Consider the following 15,293-nt stretch of genomic DNA (forward strand, 5'->3'; position numbering starts at 1 on the left):
GAACACTACAGCACAGGGCACTACATACATACAGAGCATTCTCCAGGGAACACTACAGCACAGGGCACTACATACATACAGAGCGTTCTCCAGGGCTCCCTGCAGCACAGGGCACTACATACATACAGAGCGTTCTCCAGGGCTCCCTACAGCACAGGGCACTACATACATACAGAGCGTTCTCCAGGGAACACTACAGCACAGGGCACTACATACATACAGAGCGTTCTCCAGGGCTCCCTGCAGCACAGGGCACTACATACATACAGAGCATTCTCCAGGGAACACTACAGCACAGGGCACTACATACATACAGAGCATTCTCCAGGTAACACTACAGCACAGGGCACTACATACATACAGAGCGTTCTCCAGGGCTCCCTGCAGCACAGGGCACTACATACATACAGAGCGTTCTCCAGGGCTCCCTGCAGCACAGGGCACTACATACATACAGAGCGTTCTCCAGGGAACACTACAGCACAGGGCACTACATACATACAGAGCATTCTCCAGGGAACACTACAGCACAGGGCACTACATACATACAGAGCGTTATCCAGGGAACACTACAGCACAGGGCACTACATACATACAGAGTGTTCTCCAGGGCTCCCTGCAGCACAGGGCACTACATACATACAGAGCGTTCTCCAGGGAACACTACAGCACAGGGCACTACATACATACAGAGCGTTCTCCAGGGAACACTACAGCACAGGGCACTACATACATACAGAGCGTTCTCCAGGGAACATTACAGCACAGGGCACTACATACATACAGAGCGTTCTCCAGGGAACACTACAGCACAGGGCACTACATACATACAGAGCGTTCTCCAGGGCTCCCTACAGCACAGGGCACTATATACATACAGAGCATTCTCCAGGGAACACTACAGCACAGGGCACTACATACATACAGAGCGTTCTCCAGGGAACACTACAGCACAGGGCACTACATACATACAGAGCGTTCTCCAGGGCTCCCTGCAGCACAGGGCACTACATACATACAGAGCGTTCTCCAGGGAACACTACAGCACAGGGCACTACATACATACAGAGCGTTCTCCAGGGAACACTACAGCACAGGGCACTACATACATACAGAGCGTTCTCCAGGGAACACTACAGCACAGGGCACTACATACATACAGAGCGTTCTCCAGGGCTCCCTGCAGCACAGGGCACTACATACATACAGAGCATTCTCCAGGGAACACTACAGCACAGGGCACTACATACATACAGAGCGTTATCCAGGGAACACTACAGCACAGGGCACTACATACATACAGAGCGTTCTCCAGGGAACACTACAGCACAGGGCACTACATACATACAGAGCGTTCTCCAGGGAACACTACAGCACAGGGCACTACATACATACAGAGCGTTCTCCAGGGAACACTACAGCACAGGGCACTACATACATACAGAGCGTTCTCCAGGGAACACTACAGCACAGGGCACTACATACATACAGAGCGTTCTCCAGGGCTCCCTACAGCACAGGGCACTATATACATACAGAGCATTCTCCAGGGAACACTACAGCACAGGGCACTACATACATACAGAGCGTTCTCCAGGGAACACTACAGCACAGGGCACTACATACATACAGAGCGTTCTCCAGGGCTCCCTGCAGCACAGGGCACTACATACATACAGAGCGTTCTCCAGGGAACACTACAGCACAGGGCACTACATACATACAGAGCGTTCTCCAGGGAACACTACAGCACAGGGCACTACATACATACAGAGCGTTCTCCAGGGAACACTACAGCACAGGGCACTACATACATACAGAGCGTTCTCCAGGGCTCCCTGCAGCACAGGGCACTACATACATACAGAGCATTCTCCAGGGAACACTACAGCACAGGGCACTACATACATACAGAGCATTCTCCAGGGCTCCCTACAGCACAGGGCACTACATACATACAGAGCGTTCTCCAGGGCTCCCTACAGCACAGGGCACTACATACATACAGAGCGTTCTCCAGGGCTCCCTGCAGCACAGGGCACTACATACATACAGAGCGTTCTCCAGGGCTCCCTACAGCACAGGGCACTACATACATACAGAGCGTTCTCCAGGGAACACTACAGCACAGGGCACTACATACATACAGAGCGTTCTCCAGGGCTCCCTACAGCACAGGGCACTACATACATACAGAGCGTTCTCCAGGGAACACTACAGCACAGGGCACTACATACATACAGAGCGTTCTCCAGGGCTCCCTGCAGCACAGGGCACTACATACATACAGAGCATTCTCCAGGGAACACTACAGCACAGGGCACTACATACATACAGAGCATTCTCCAGGTAACACTACAGCACAGGGCACTACATACATACAGAGCGTTCTCCAGGGCTCCCTGCAGCACAGGGCACTACATACATACAGAGCGTTCTCCAGGGCTCCCTGCAGCACAGGGCACTACATACATACAGAGCGTTCTCCAGGGAACACTACAGCACAGGGCACTACATACATACAGAGCATTCTCCAGGGAACACTACAGCACAGGGCACTACATACATACAGAGCGTTATCCAGGGAACACTACAGCACAGGGCACTACATACATACAGAGTGTTCTCCAGGGCTCCCTGCAGCACAGGGCACTACATACATACAGAGCGTTCTCCAGGGAACACTACAGCACAGGGCACTACATACATACAGAGCGTTATCCAGGGAACACTACAGCACAGGGCACTACATACATACAGAGCGTTCTCCAGGGAACACTACAGCACAGGGCACTACATACATACAGAGCGTTCTCCAGGGAACACTACAGCACAGGGCACTACATACATACAGAGCGTTCTCCAGGGCTCCCTACAGCACAGGGCACTACATACATACAGAGCGTTCTCCAGGGCTCCCTACAGCACAGGGCACTATATACATACAGAGCATTCTCCAGGGAACACTACAGCACAGGGCACTACATACATACAGAGCGTTCTCCAGGGAACACTACAGCACAGGGCACTACATACATACAGAGCGTTCTCCAGGGCTCCCTGCAGCACAGGGCACTACATACATACAGAGCGTTCTCCAGGGAACACTACAGCACAGGGCACTACATACATACAGAGCGTTCTCCAGGGAACACTACAGCACAGGGCACTACATACATACAGAGCGTTCTCCAGGGAACACTACAGCACAGGGCACTACATACATACAGAGCGTTCTCCAGGGCTCCCTGCAGCACAGGGCACTACATACATACAGAGCATTCTCCAGGGAACACTACAGCACAGGGCACTACATACATACAGAGCATTCTCCAGGGCTCCCTACAGCACAGGGCACTACATACATACAGAGCGTTCTCCAGGGCTCCCTACAGCACAGGGCACTACATACATACAGAGCGTTCTCCAGGGCTCCCTGCAGCACAGGGCACTACATACATACAGAGCGTTCTCCAGGGCTCCCTACAGCACAGGGCACTACATACATACAGAGCGTTCTCCAGGGAACACTACAGCACAGGGCACTACATACATACAGAGCGTTCTCCAGGGCTCCCTGCAGCACAGGGCACTACATACATACAGAGCATTCTCCAGGGAACACTACAGCACAGGGCACTACATACATACAGAGCATTCTCCAGGTAACACTACAGCACAGGGCACTACATACATACAGAGCGTTCTCCAGGGCTCCCTGCAGCACAGGGCACTACATACATACAGAGCGTTCTCCAGGGCTCCCTGCAGCACAGGGCACTACATACATACAGAGCGTTCTCCAGGGAACACTACAGCACAGGGCACTACATACATACAGAGCATTCTCCAGGGAACACTACAGCACAGGGCACTACATACATACAGAGCGTTATCCAGGGAACACTACAGCACAGGGCACTACATACATACAGAGTGTTCTCCAGGGCTCCCTGCAGCACAGGGCACTACATACATACAGAGCGTTCTCCAGGGAACACTACAGCACAGGGCACTACATACATACAGAGCGTTATCCAGGGAACACTACAGCACAGGGCACTACATACATACAGAGCGTTCTCCAGGGAACACTACAGCACAGGGCACTACATACATACAGAGCGTTCTCCAGGGAACACTACAGCACAGGGCACTACATACATACAGAGCGTTCTCCAGGGAACACTACAGCACAGGGCACTACATACATACAGAGCGTTCTCCAGGGCTCCCTACAGCACAGGGCACTATATACATACAGAGCATTCTCCAGGGAACACTACAGCACAGGGCACTACATACATACAGAGCGTTCTCCAGGGAACACTACAGCACAGGGCACTACATACATACAGAGCGTTCTCCAGGGCTCCCTGCAGCACAGGGCACTACATACATACAGAGCGTTCTCCAGGGAACACTACAGCACAGGGCACTACATACATACAGAGCGTTCTCCAGGGAACACTACAGCACAGGGCACTACATACATACAGAGCGTTCTCCAGGGAACACTACAGCACAGGGCACTACATACATACAGAGCGTTCTCCAGGGCTCCCTGCAGCACAGGGCACTACATACATACAGAGCATTCTCCAGGGAACACTACAGCACAGGGCACTACATACATACAGAGCGTTATCCAGGGAACACTACAGCACAGGGCACTACATACATACAGAGCGTTCTCCAGGGAACACTACAGCACAGGGCACTACATACATACAGAGCGTTCTCCAGGGAACACTACAGCACAGGGCACTACATACATACAGAGCGTTCTCCAGGGAACACTACAGCACAGGGCACTACATACATACAGAGCGTTCTCCAGGGCTCCCTACAGCACAGGGCACTATATACATACAGAGCATTCTCCAGGGAACACTACAGCACAGGGCACTACATACATACAGAGCGTTCTCCAGGGAACACTACAGCACAGGGCACTACATACATACAGAGCGTTCTCCAGGGCTCCCTGCAGCACAGGGCACTACATACATACAGAGCGTTCTCCAGGGAACACTACAGCACAGGGCACTACATACATACAGAGCGTTCTCCAGGGAACACTACAGCACAGGGCACTACATACATACAGAGCGTTCTCCAGGGAACACTACAGCACAGGGCACTACATACATACAGAGCGTTCTCCAGGGCTCCCTGCAGCACAGGGCACTACATACATACAGAGCATTCTCCAGGGAACACTACAGCACAGGGCACTACATACATACAGAGCATTCTCCAGGGCTCCCTACAGCACAGGGCACTACATACATACAGAGCGTTCTCCAGGGCTCCCTACAGCACAGGGCACTACATACATACAGAGCGTTCTCCAGGGCTCCCTGCAGCACAGGGCACTACATACATACAGAGCGTTCTCCAGGGCTCCCTACAGCACAGGGCACTACATACATACAGAGCGTTCTCCAGGGAACACTACAGCACAGGGCACTACATACATACAGAGCGTTCTCCAGGGCTCCCTGCAGCACAGGGCACTACATACATACAGAGCATTCTCCAGGGAACACTACAGCACAGGGCACTACATACATACAGAGCATTCTCCAGGTAACACTACAGCACAGGGCACTACATACATACAGAGCGTTCTCCAGGGCTCCCTGCAGCACAGGGCACTACATACATACAGAGCGTTCTCCAGGGCTCCCTGCAGCACAGGGCACTACATACATACAGAGCGTTCTCCAGGGAACACTACAGCACAGGGCACTACATACATACAGAGCATTCTCCAGGGAACACTACAGCACAGGGCACTACATACATACAGAGCGTTATCCAGGGAACACTACAGCACAGGGCACTACATACATACAGAGTGTTCTCCAGGGCTCCCTGCAGCACAGGGCACTACATACATACAGAGCGTTCTCCAGGGAACACTACAGCACAGGGCACTACATACATACAGAGCGTTCTCCAGCGCTCCCTACAGCACAGGGCACTACATACATACAGAGCGTTCTCCAGGGAACACTACAGCACAGGGCACTACATACATACAGAGCGTTCTCCAGGGCTCCCTGCAGCACAGGGCACTACATACATACAGAGCATTCTCCAGGGAACACTACAGCACAGGGCACTACATACATACAGAGCATTCTCCAGGTAACACTACAGCACAGGGCACTACATACATACAGAGCGTTCTCCAGGGCTCCCTGCAGCACAGGGCACTACATACATACAGAGCGTTCTCCAGGGCTCCCTGCAGCACAGGGCACTACATACATACAGAGCGTTCTCCAGGGAACACTACAGCACAGGGCACTACATACATACAGAGCATTCTCCAGGGAACACTACAGCACAGGGCACTACATACATACAGAGCGTTATCCAGGGAACACTACAGCACAGGGCACTACATACATACAGAGTGTTCTCCAGGGCTCCCTGCAGCACAGGGCACTACATACATACAGAGCGTTCTCCAGGGAACACTACAGCACAGGGCACTACATACATACAGAGCGTTATCCAGGGAACACTACAGCACAGGGCACTACATACATACAGAGCGTTCTCCAGGGAACACTACAGCACAGGGCACTACATACATACAGAGCGTTCTCCAGGGAACACTACAGCACAGGGCACTACATACATACAGAGCGTTCTCCAGGGAACACTACAGCACAGGGCACTACATACATACAGAGCGTTCTCCAGGGCTCCCTACAGCACAGGGCACTATATACATACAGAGCATTCTCCAGGGAACACTACAGCACAGGGCACTACATACATACAGAGCGTTCTCCAGGGAACACTACAGCACAGGGCACTACATACATACAGAGCGTTCTCCAGGGCTCCCTGCAGCACAGGGCACTACATACATACAGAGCGTTCTCCAGGGAACACTACAGCACAGGGCACTACATACATACAGAGCGTTCTCCAGGGAACACTACAGCACAGGGCACTACATACATACAGAGCGTTCTCCAGGGAACACTACAGCACAGGGCACTACATACATACAGAGCGTTCTCCAGGGCTCCCTGCAGCACAGGGCACTACATACATACAGAGCATTCTCCAGGGAACACTACAGCACAGGGCACTACATACATACAGAGCATTCTCCAGGGCTCCCTACAGCACAGGGCACTACATACATACAGAGCGTTCTCCAGGGCTCCCTACAGCACAGGGCACTACATACATACAGAGCGTTCTCCAGGGCTCCCTGCAGCACAGGGCACTACATACATACAGAGCGTTCTCCAGGGCTCCCTACAGCACAGGGCACTACATACATACAGAGCGTTCTCCAGGGAACACTACAGCACAGGGCACTACATACATACAGAGCGTTCTCCAGGGCTCCCTGCAGCACAGGGCACTACATACATACAGAGCATTCTCCAGGGAACACTACAGCACAGGGCACTACATACATACAGAGCATTCTCCAGGTAACACTACAGCACAGGGCACTACATACATACAGAGCGTTCTCCAGGGCTCCCTGCAGCACAGGGCACTACATACATACAGAGCGTTCTCCAGGGCTCCCTGCAGCACAGGGCACTACATACATACAGAGCGTTCTCCAGGGAACACTACAGCACAGGGCACTACATACATACAGAGCATTCTCCAGGGAACACTACAGCACAGGGCACTACATACATACAGAGCGTTATCCAGGGAACACTACAGCACAGGGCACTACATACATACAGAGTGTTCTCCAGGGCTCCCTGCAGCACAGGGCACTACATACATACAGAGCGTTCTCCAGGGAACACTACAGCACAGGGCACTACATACATACAGAGCGTTATCCAGGGAACACTACAGCACAGGGCACTACATACATACAGAGCGTTCTCCAGGGAACACTACAGCACAGGGCACTACATACATACAGAGCGTTCTCCAGGGAACACTACAGCACAGGGCACTACATACATACAGAGCGTTCTCCAGGGAACACTACAGCACAGGGCACTACATACATACAGAGCGTTCTCCAGGGCTCCCTACAGCACAGGGCACTATATACATACAGAGCATTCTCCAGGGAACACTACAGCACAGGGCACTACATACATACAGAGCGTTCTCCAGGGAACACTACAGCACAGGGCACTACATACATACAGAGCGTTCTCCAGGGCACCCTGCAGCACAGGGCACTACATACATACAGAGCGTTCTCCAGGGCTCCCTGCAGCACAGGGCACTACATACATACAGAGCGTTCTCCAGGGCTCCCTACAGCACAGGGCACTATATACATACAGAGCATTCTCCAGGGAACACTACAGCACAGGGCACTACATACATACAGAGCGTTCTCCAGGGAACACTACAGCACAGGGCACTACATACATACAGAGCGTTCTCCAGGGCTCCCTACAGCACAGGGCACTACATACATACAGAGCGTTCTCCAGGGCTCCCTGCAGCACAGGGCACTACATACATACAGAGCGTTCTCCAGGGCTCCCTACAGCACAGGGCACTACATACATACAGAGCGTTCTCCAGGGAACACTACAGCACAGGGCACTACATACATACAGAGCGTTCTCCAGGGCTCCCTGCAGCACAGGGCACTACATACATACAGAGCATTCTCCAGGGAACACTACAGCACAGGGCACTACATACATACAGAGCATTCTCCAGGTAACACTACAGCACAGGGCACTACATACATACAGAGCGTTCTCCAGGGCTCCCTGCAGCACAGGGCACTACATACATACAGAGCGTTCTCCAGGGCTCCCTGCAGCACAGGGCACTACATACATACAGAGCGTTCTCCAGGGAACACTACAGCACAGGGCACTACATACATACAGAGCATTCTCCAGGGAACACTACAGCACAGGGCACTACATACATACAGAGCGTTATCCAGGGAACACTACAGCACAGGGCACTACATACATACAGAGTGTTCTCCAGGGCTCCCTGCAGCACAGGGCACTACATACATACAGAGCGTTCTCCAGGGAACACTACAGCACAGGGCACTACATACATACAGAGCGTTCTCCAGCGCTCCCTACAGCACAGGGCACTACATACATACAGAGCGTTCTCCAGGGAACACTACAGCACAGGGCACTACATACATACAGAGCGTTCTCCAGGGCTCCCTGCAGCACAGGGCACTACATACATACAGAGCATTCTCCAGGGAACACTACAGCACAGGGCACTACATACATACAGAGCATTCTCCAGGTAACACTACAGCACAGGGCACTACATACATACAGAGCGTTCTCCAGGGCTCCCTGCAGCACAGGGCACTACATACATACAGAGCGTTCTCCAGGGCTCCCTGCAGCACAGGGCACTACATACATACAGAGCGTTCTCCAGGGAACACTACAGCACAGGGCACTACATACATACAGAGCATTCTCCAGGGAACACTACAGCACAGGGCACTACATACATACAGAGCGTTATCCAGGGAACACTACAGCACAGGGCACTACATACATACAGAGTGTTCTCCAGGGCTCCCTGCAGCACAGGGCACTACATACATACAGAGCGTTCTCCAGGGAACACTACAGCACAGGGCACTACATACATACAGAGCGTTATCCAGGGAACACTACAGCACAGGGCACTACATACATACAGAGCGTTCTCCAGGGAACACTACAGCACAGGGCACTACATACATACAGAGCGTTCTCCAGGGAACACTACAGCACAGGGCACTACATACATACAGAGCGTTCTCCAGGGAACACTACAGCACAGGGCACTACATACATACAGAGCGTTCTCCAGGGCTCCCTACAGCACAGGGCACTATATACATACAGAGCATTCTCCAGGGAACACTACAGCACAGGGCACTACATACATACAGAGCGTTCTCCAGGGAACACTACAGCACAGGGCACTACATACATACAGAGCGTTCTCCAGGGCTCCCTGCAGCACAGGGCACTACATACATACAGAGCGTTCTCCAGGGAACACTACAGCACAGGGCACTACATACATACAGAGCGTTCTCCAGGGAACACTACAGCACAGGGCACTACATACATACAGAGCGTTCTCCAGGGAACACTACAGCACAGGGCACTACATACATACAGAGCGTTCTCCAGGGCTCCCTGCAGCACAGGGCACTACATACATACAGAGCATTCTCCAGGGAACACTACAGCACAGGGCACTACATACATACAGAGCATTCTCCAGGGCTCCCTACAGCACAGGGCACTACATACATACAGAGCGTTCTCCAGGGCTCCCTACAGCACAGGGCACTACATACATACAGAGCGTTCTCCAGGGCTCCCTGCAGCACAGGGCACTACATACATACAGAGCGTTCTCCAGGGCTCCCTACAGCACAGGGCACTACATACATACAGAGCGTTCTCCAGGGAACACTACAGCACAGGGCACTACATACATACAGAGCGTTCTCCAGGGCTCCCTGCAGCACAGGGCACTACATACATACAGAGCATTCTCCAGGGAACACTACAGCACAGGGCACTACATACATACAGAGCATTCTCCAGGTAACACTACAGCACAGGGCACTACATACATACAGAGCGTTCTCCAGGGCTCCCTGCAGCACAGGGCACTACATACATACAGAGCGTTCTCCAGGGAACACTACAGCACAGGGCACTACATACATACAGAGCGTTCTCCAGGGAACACTCAGCACAGGGCACTACATACATACAGAGCGTTCTCCAGGGAACACTACAGCACAGGGCACTACATACATACAGAGCGTTCTCCAGGGCTCCCTGCAGCACAGGGCACTACATACATACAGAGCATTCTCCAGGGAACACTACAGCACAGGGCACTACATACATACAGAGCATTCTCCAGGGCTCCCTACAGCACAGGGCACTACATACATACAGAGCGTTCTCCAGGGCTCCCTACAGCACAGGGCACTACATACATACAGAGCGTTCTCCAGGGCTCCCTGCAGCACAGGGCACTACATACATACAGAGCGTTCTCCAGGGCTCCCTACAGCACAGGGCACTACATACATACAGAGCGTTCTCCAGGGAACACTACAGCACAGGGCACTACATACATACAGAGCGTTCTCCAGGGCTCCCTGCAGCACAGGGCACTACATACATACAGAGCATTCTCCAGGGAACACTACAGCACAGGGCACTACATACATACAGAGCATTCTCCAGGTAACACTACAGCACAGGGCACTACATACATACAGAGCGTTCTCCAGGGCTCCCTGCAGCACAGGGCACTACATACATACAGAGCGTTCTCCAGGGAACACTACAGCACAGGGCACTACATACATACAGAGCATTCTCCAGGGAACACTACAGCACAGGGCACTACATACATACAGAGCGTTATCCAGGGAACACTACAGCACAGGGCACTACATACATACAGAGTGTTCTCCAGGGCTCCCTGCAGCACAGGGCACTACATACATACAGAGCGTTCTCCAGGGAACACTACAGCACAGGGCACTACATACATACAGAGCGTTATCCAGGGAACACTACAGCACAGGGCACTACATACATACAGAGCGTTCTCCAGGGAACACTACAGCACAGGGCACTACATACATACAGAGCGTTCTCCAGGGAACACTACAGCACAGGGCACTACATACATACAGAGCGTTCTCCAGGGAACACTACAGCACAGGGCACTACATACATACAGAGCGTTCTCCAGGGCTCCCTACAGCACAGGGCACTATATACATACAGAGCATTCTCCAGGGAACACTACAGCACAGGGCACTACATACATACAGAGCGTTCTCCAGGGCTCCCTGCAGCACAGGGCACTACATACATACAGAGCATTCTCCAGGGAACACTACAGCACAGGGCACTACATACATACAGAGCATTCTCCAGGGCTCCCTACAGCACAGGGCACTACATACATACAGAGCGTTCTCCAGGGCTCCCTGCAGCACAGGGCACTACATACATACAGAGCGTTCTCCAGGGCTCCCTGCAGCACAGGGCACTACATACATACAGAGCGTTCTCCAGGGCTCCCTGCAGCACAGGGCACTACATACATACAGAGCGTTCTCCAGGGAACACTACAGCACAGGACACTACATACATACAGAGCGTTATCCAGGGAACACTACAGCACAGGGCACTACATACATACAGAGCGTTCTCCAGGGCTCCCTGCAGCACAGGGCACTACATACATACAGAGCATTCTCCAGGGAACACTACAGCACAGGGCACTACATACATACAGAGCATTCTCCAGGTAACACTACAGCACAGGGCACTACATACATACAGAGCGTTCTCCAGGGCTCCCTGCAGCACAGGGCACTACATACATACAGAGCGTTCTCCAGGGCTCCCTGCAGCACAGGGCACTACATACATACAGAGCGTTCTCCAGGGAACACTACAGCACAGGGCACTACATACATACAGAGCATTCTCCAGGGAACACTACAGCACAGGGCACTACATACATACAGAGCGTTATCCAGGGAACACTACAGCACAGGGCACTACATACATACAGAGTGTTCTCCAGGGCTCCCTGCAGCACAGGGCACTACATACATACAGAGCGTTCTCCAGGGAACACTACAGCACAGGGCACTACATACATACAGAGCGTTATCCAGGGAACACTACAGCACAGGGCACTACATACATACAGAGCGTTCTCCAGGGAACACTACAGCACAGGGCACTACATACATACAGAGCGTTCTCCAGGGAACACTACAGCACAGGGCACTACATACATACAGAGCGTTCTCCAGGGAACACTACAGCACAGGGCACTACATACATACAGAGCGTTCTCCAGGGAACACTACAGCACAGGGCACTACATACATACAGAGCGTTCTCCAGGGAACACTACAGCACAGGGCACTACATACATACAGAGCGTTCTCCAGGGAACACTACAGCACAGGGCACTACATACATACAGAGCGTTCTCCAGGGCTCCCTGCAGCACAGGGCACTACATACATACAGAGCATTCTCCAGGGAACACTACAGCACAGGGCACTACATACATACAGAGCGTTATCCAGGGAACACTACAGCACAGGGCACTACATACATACAGAGCGTTCTCCAGGGAACACTACAGCACAGGGCACTACATACATACAGAGCGTTCTCCAGGGAACACTACAGCACAGGGCACTACATACATACAGAGCGTTCTCCAGGGCTCCCTACAGCACAGGGCACTATATACATACAGAGCATTCTCCAGGGAACACTACAGCACAGAGCACTACATACATACAGAGCGTTCTCCAGGGAACACTACAGCACAGGGCACTACATACATACAGAGCGTTCTCCAGGGAACACTACAGCACAGGGCACTACATACATACAGAGCGTTCTCCAGGGAACACTACAGCACAGGGCACTACATACATACAGAGCGTTCTCCAGGGTTCCCTGCAGCACAGGGCACTACATACATACAGCGCGTTCTCCAGGGCTCCCTGCAGCACAGGGCACTACATACATACAGAGCGTTCTCCAGGGCTCCCTGCAGCACAGGGCACTACATACATACAGAGCGTTCTCCAGGGAACACTACAGCACAGGGCACTACATACATACAGAGCATTCTCCAGGGAACACTACAGCACAGGGCACTACATACATACAGAGCGTTATCCAGGGAACACTACAGCACAGGGCACTACATACATACAGAGTGTTCTCCAGGGCTCCCTGCAGCACAGGGCACTACATACATACAGAGCGTTCTCCAGGGAACACTACAGCACAGGGCACTACATACATACAGAGCGTTCTCCAGGGAACACTACAGCACAGGGCACTACATACATACAGAGCGTTCTCCAGGGAACACTACAGCACAGGGCACTACATACATACAGAGCGTTCTCCAGGGAACACTACAGCACAGGGCACTACATACATACAGAGCGTTCTCCAGGGAACACTACAGCACAGGGCACTACATACATACAGAGCGTTCTCCAGGGCTCCCTACAGCACAGGGCACTATATACATACAGAGCATTCTCCAGGGAACACTACAGCACAGGGCACTACATACATACAGAGCGTTCTCCAGGGAACACTACAGCACAGGGCACTACATACATACAGAGCGTTCTCCAGGGAACACTACAGCACAGGGCACTACATACATACAGAGCGTTCTCCAGGGAACACTACAGCACAGGGCACTACATACATACAGAGCGTTCTCCAGGGCTCCCTGCAGCACAGGGCACTACATACATACAGAGCATTCTCCAGGGAACACTACAGCACAGGGCACTACATACATACAGAGCATTCTCCAGGGCACCCTACAGCACAGGGCACTACATACATACAGAGCGTTCTCCAGGGCTCACTGCAGCACAGGGCACTACATACATACAGAGCGTTCTCCAGGGCTCCCTGCAGCACAGGGCACTACATACATACAGAGCGTTCTCCAGGGCTCCCTGCAGCACAGGGCACTACATACATACAGAGCGTTCTCCAGGGAACACTACAGCACAGGGCACTACATACATACAGAGCATTCTCCAGGGAACACTACAGCACAGGGCACTACATACATACAGAGCGTTATCCAGGGAACACTACAGCACAGGGCACTACATACATACAGAGTGTTCTCCAGGGCTCCCTGCAGCACAGGGCACTACATACATACAGAGCGTTCTCCAGGGAACACTACAGCACAGGGCACTACATACATACAGAGCGTTCTCCAGGGAACACTACAGCACAGGGCACTACATACATACAGAGCGTTCTCCAGGGAACACTACAGCACAGGGCACTACATACATACAGAGCGTTCTCCAGGGCTCCCTACAGCACAGGGCACTATATACATACAGAGCATTCTCCAGGGAACACTACAGCACAGGGCACTACATACATACAGAGCGTTCTCCAGGGAACACTACAGCACAGGGCACTACATACATACAGAGCGTTCTCCAGGGAACACTACAGCACAGGGCACTACATACATACAGAGCGTTCTCCAGGGAACACTACAGCACAGGGCACTACATACATACAGAGCGTTCTCCAGGGCTCCCTGCAGCACAGGGCACTACATACATACAGCGCGTTCTCCAGGGCTCCCTGCAGCACAGGGCACTACATACATACAGAGCGTTCTCCAGGGAACACTACAGCACAGGGCACTACATACATACAGAGCGTTCTCCAGGGAACACTACAGCACAGGGC

At 52.4% G+C, this 15,293-nt stretch overlaps 1 protein-coding gene across 1 annotated transcript in view; it reads right to left on the reverse strand.

Moving 5' to 3' along the window:
• Positions 1-15,293, reverse strand: part of SFXN5 (sideroflexin 5) — a 425,012-nt gene that overhangs the window by 112,722 nt on the left and 296,997 nt on the right. The window lies entirely within an intron of this gene.

Source organism: Taudactylus pleione, unplaced genomic scaffold (genome assembly GCF_031769625.1).
Source record: "Taudactylus pleione unplaced genomic scaffold, aTauple2 ptg000930l, whole genome shotgun sequence".
In the NCBI taxonomy this organism is placed as follows: Eukaryota; Metazoa; Chordata; class Amphibia; order Anura; family Myobatrachidae; genus Taudactylus; species Taudactylus pleione.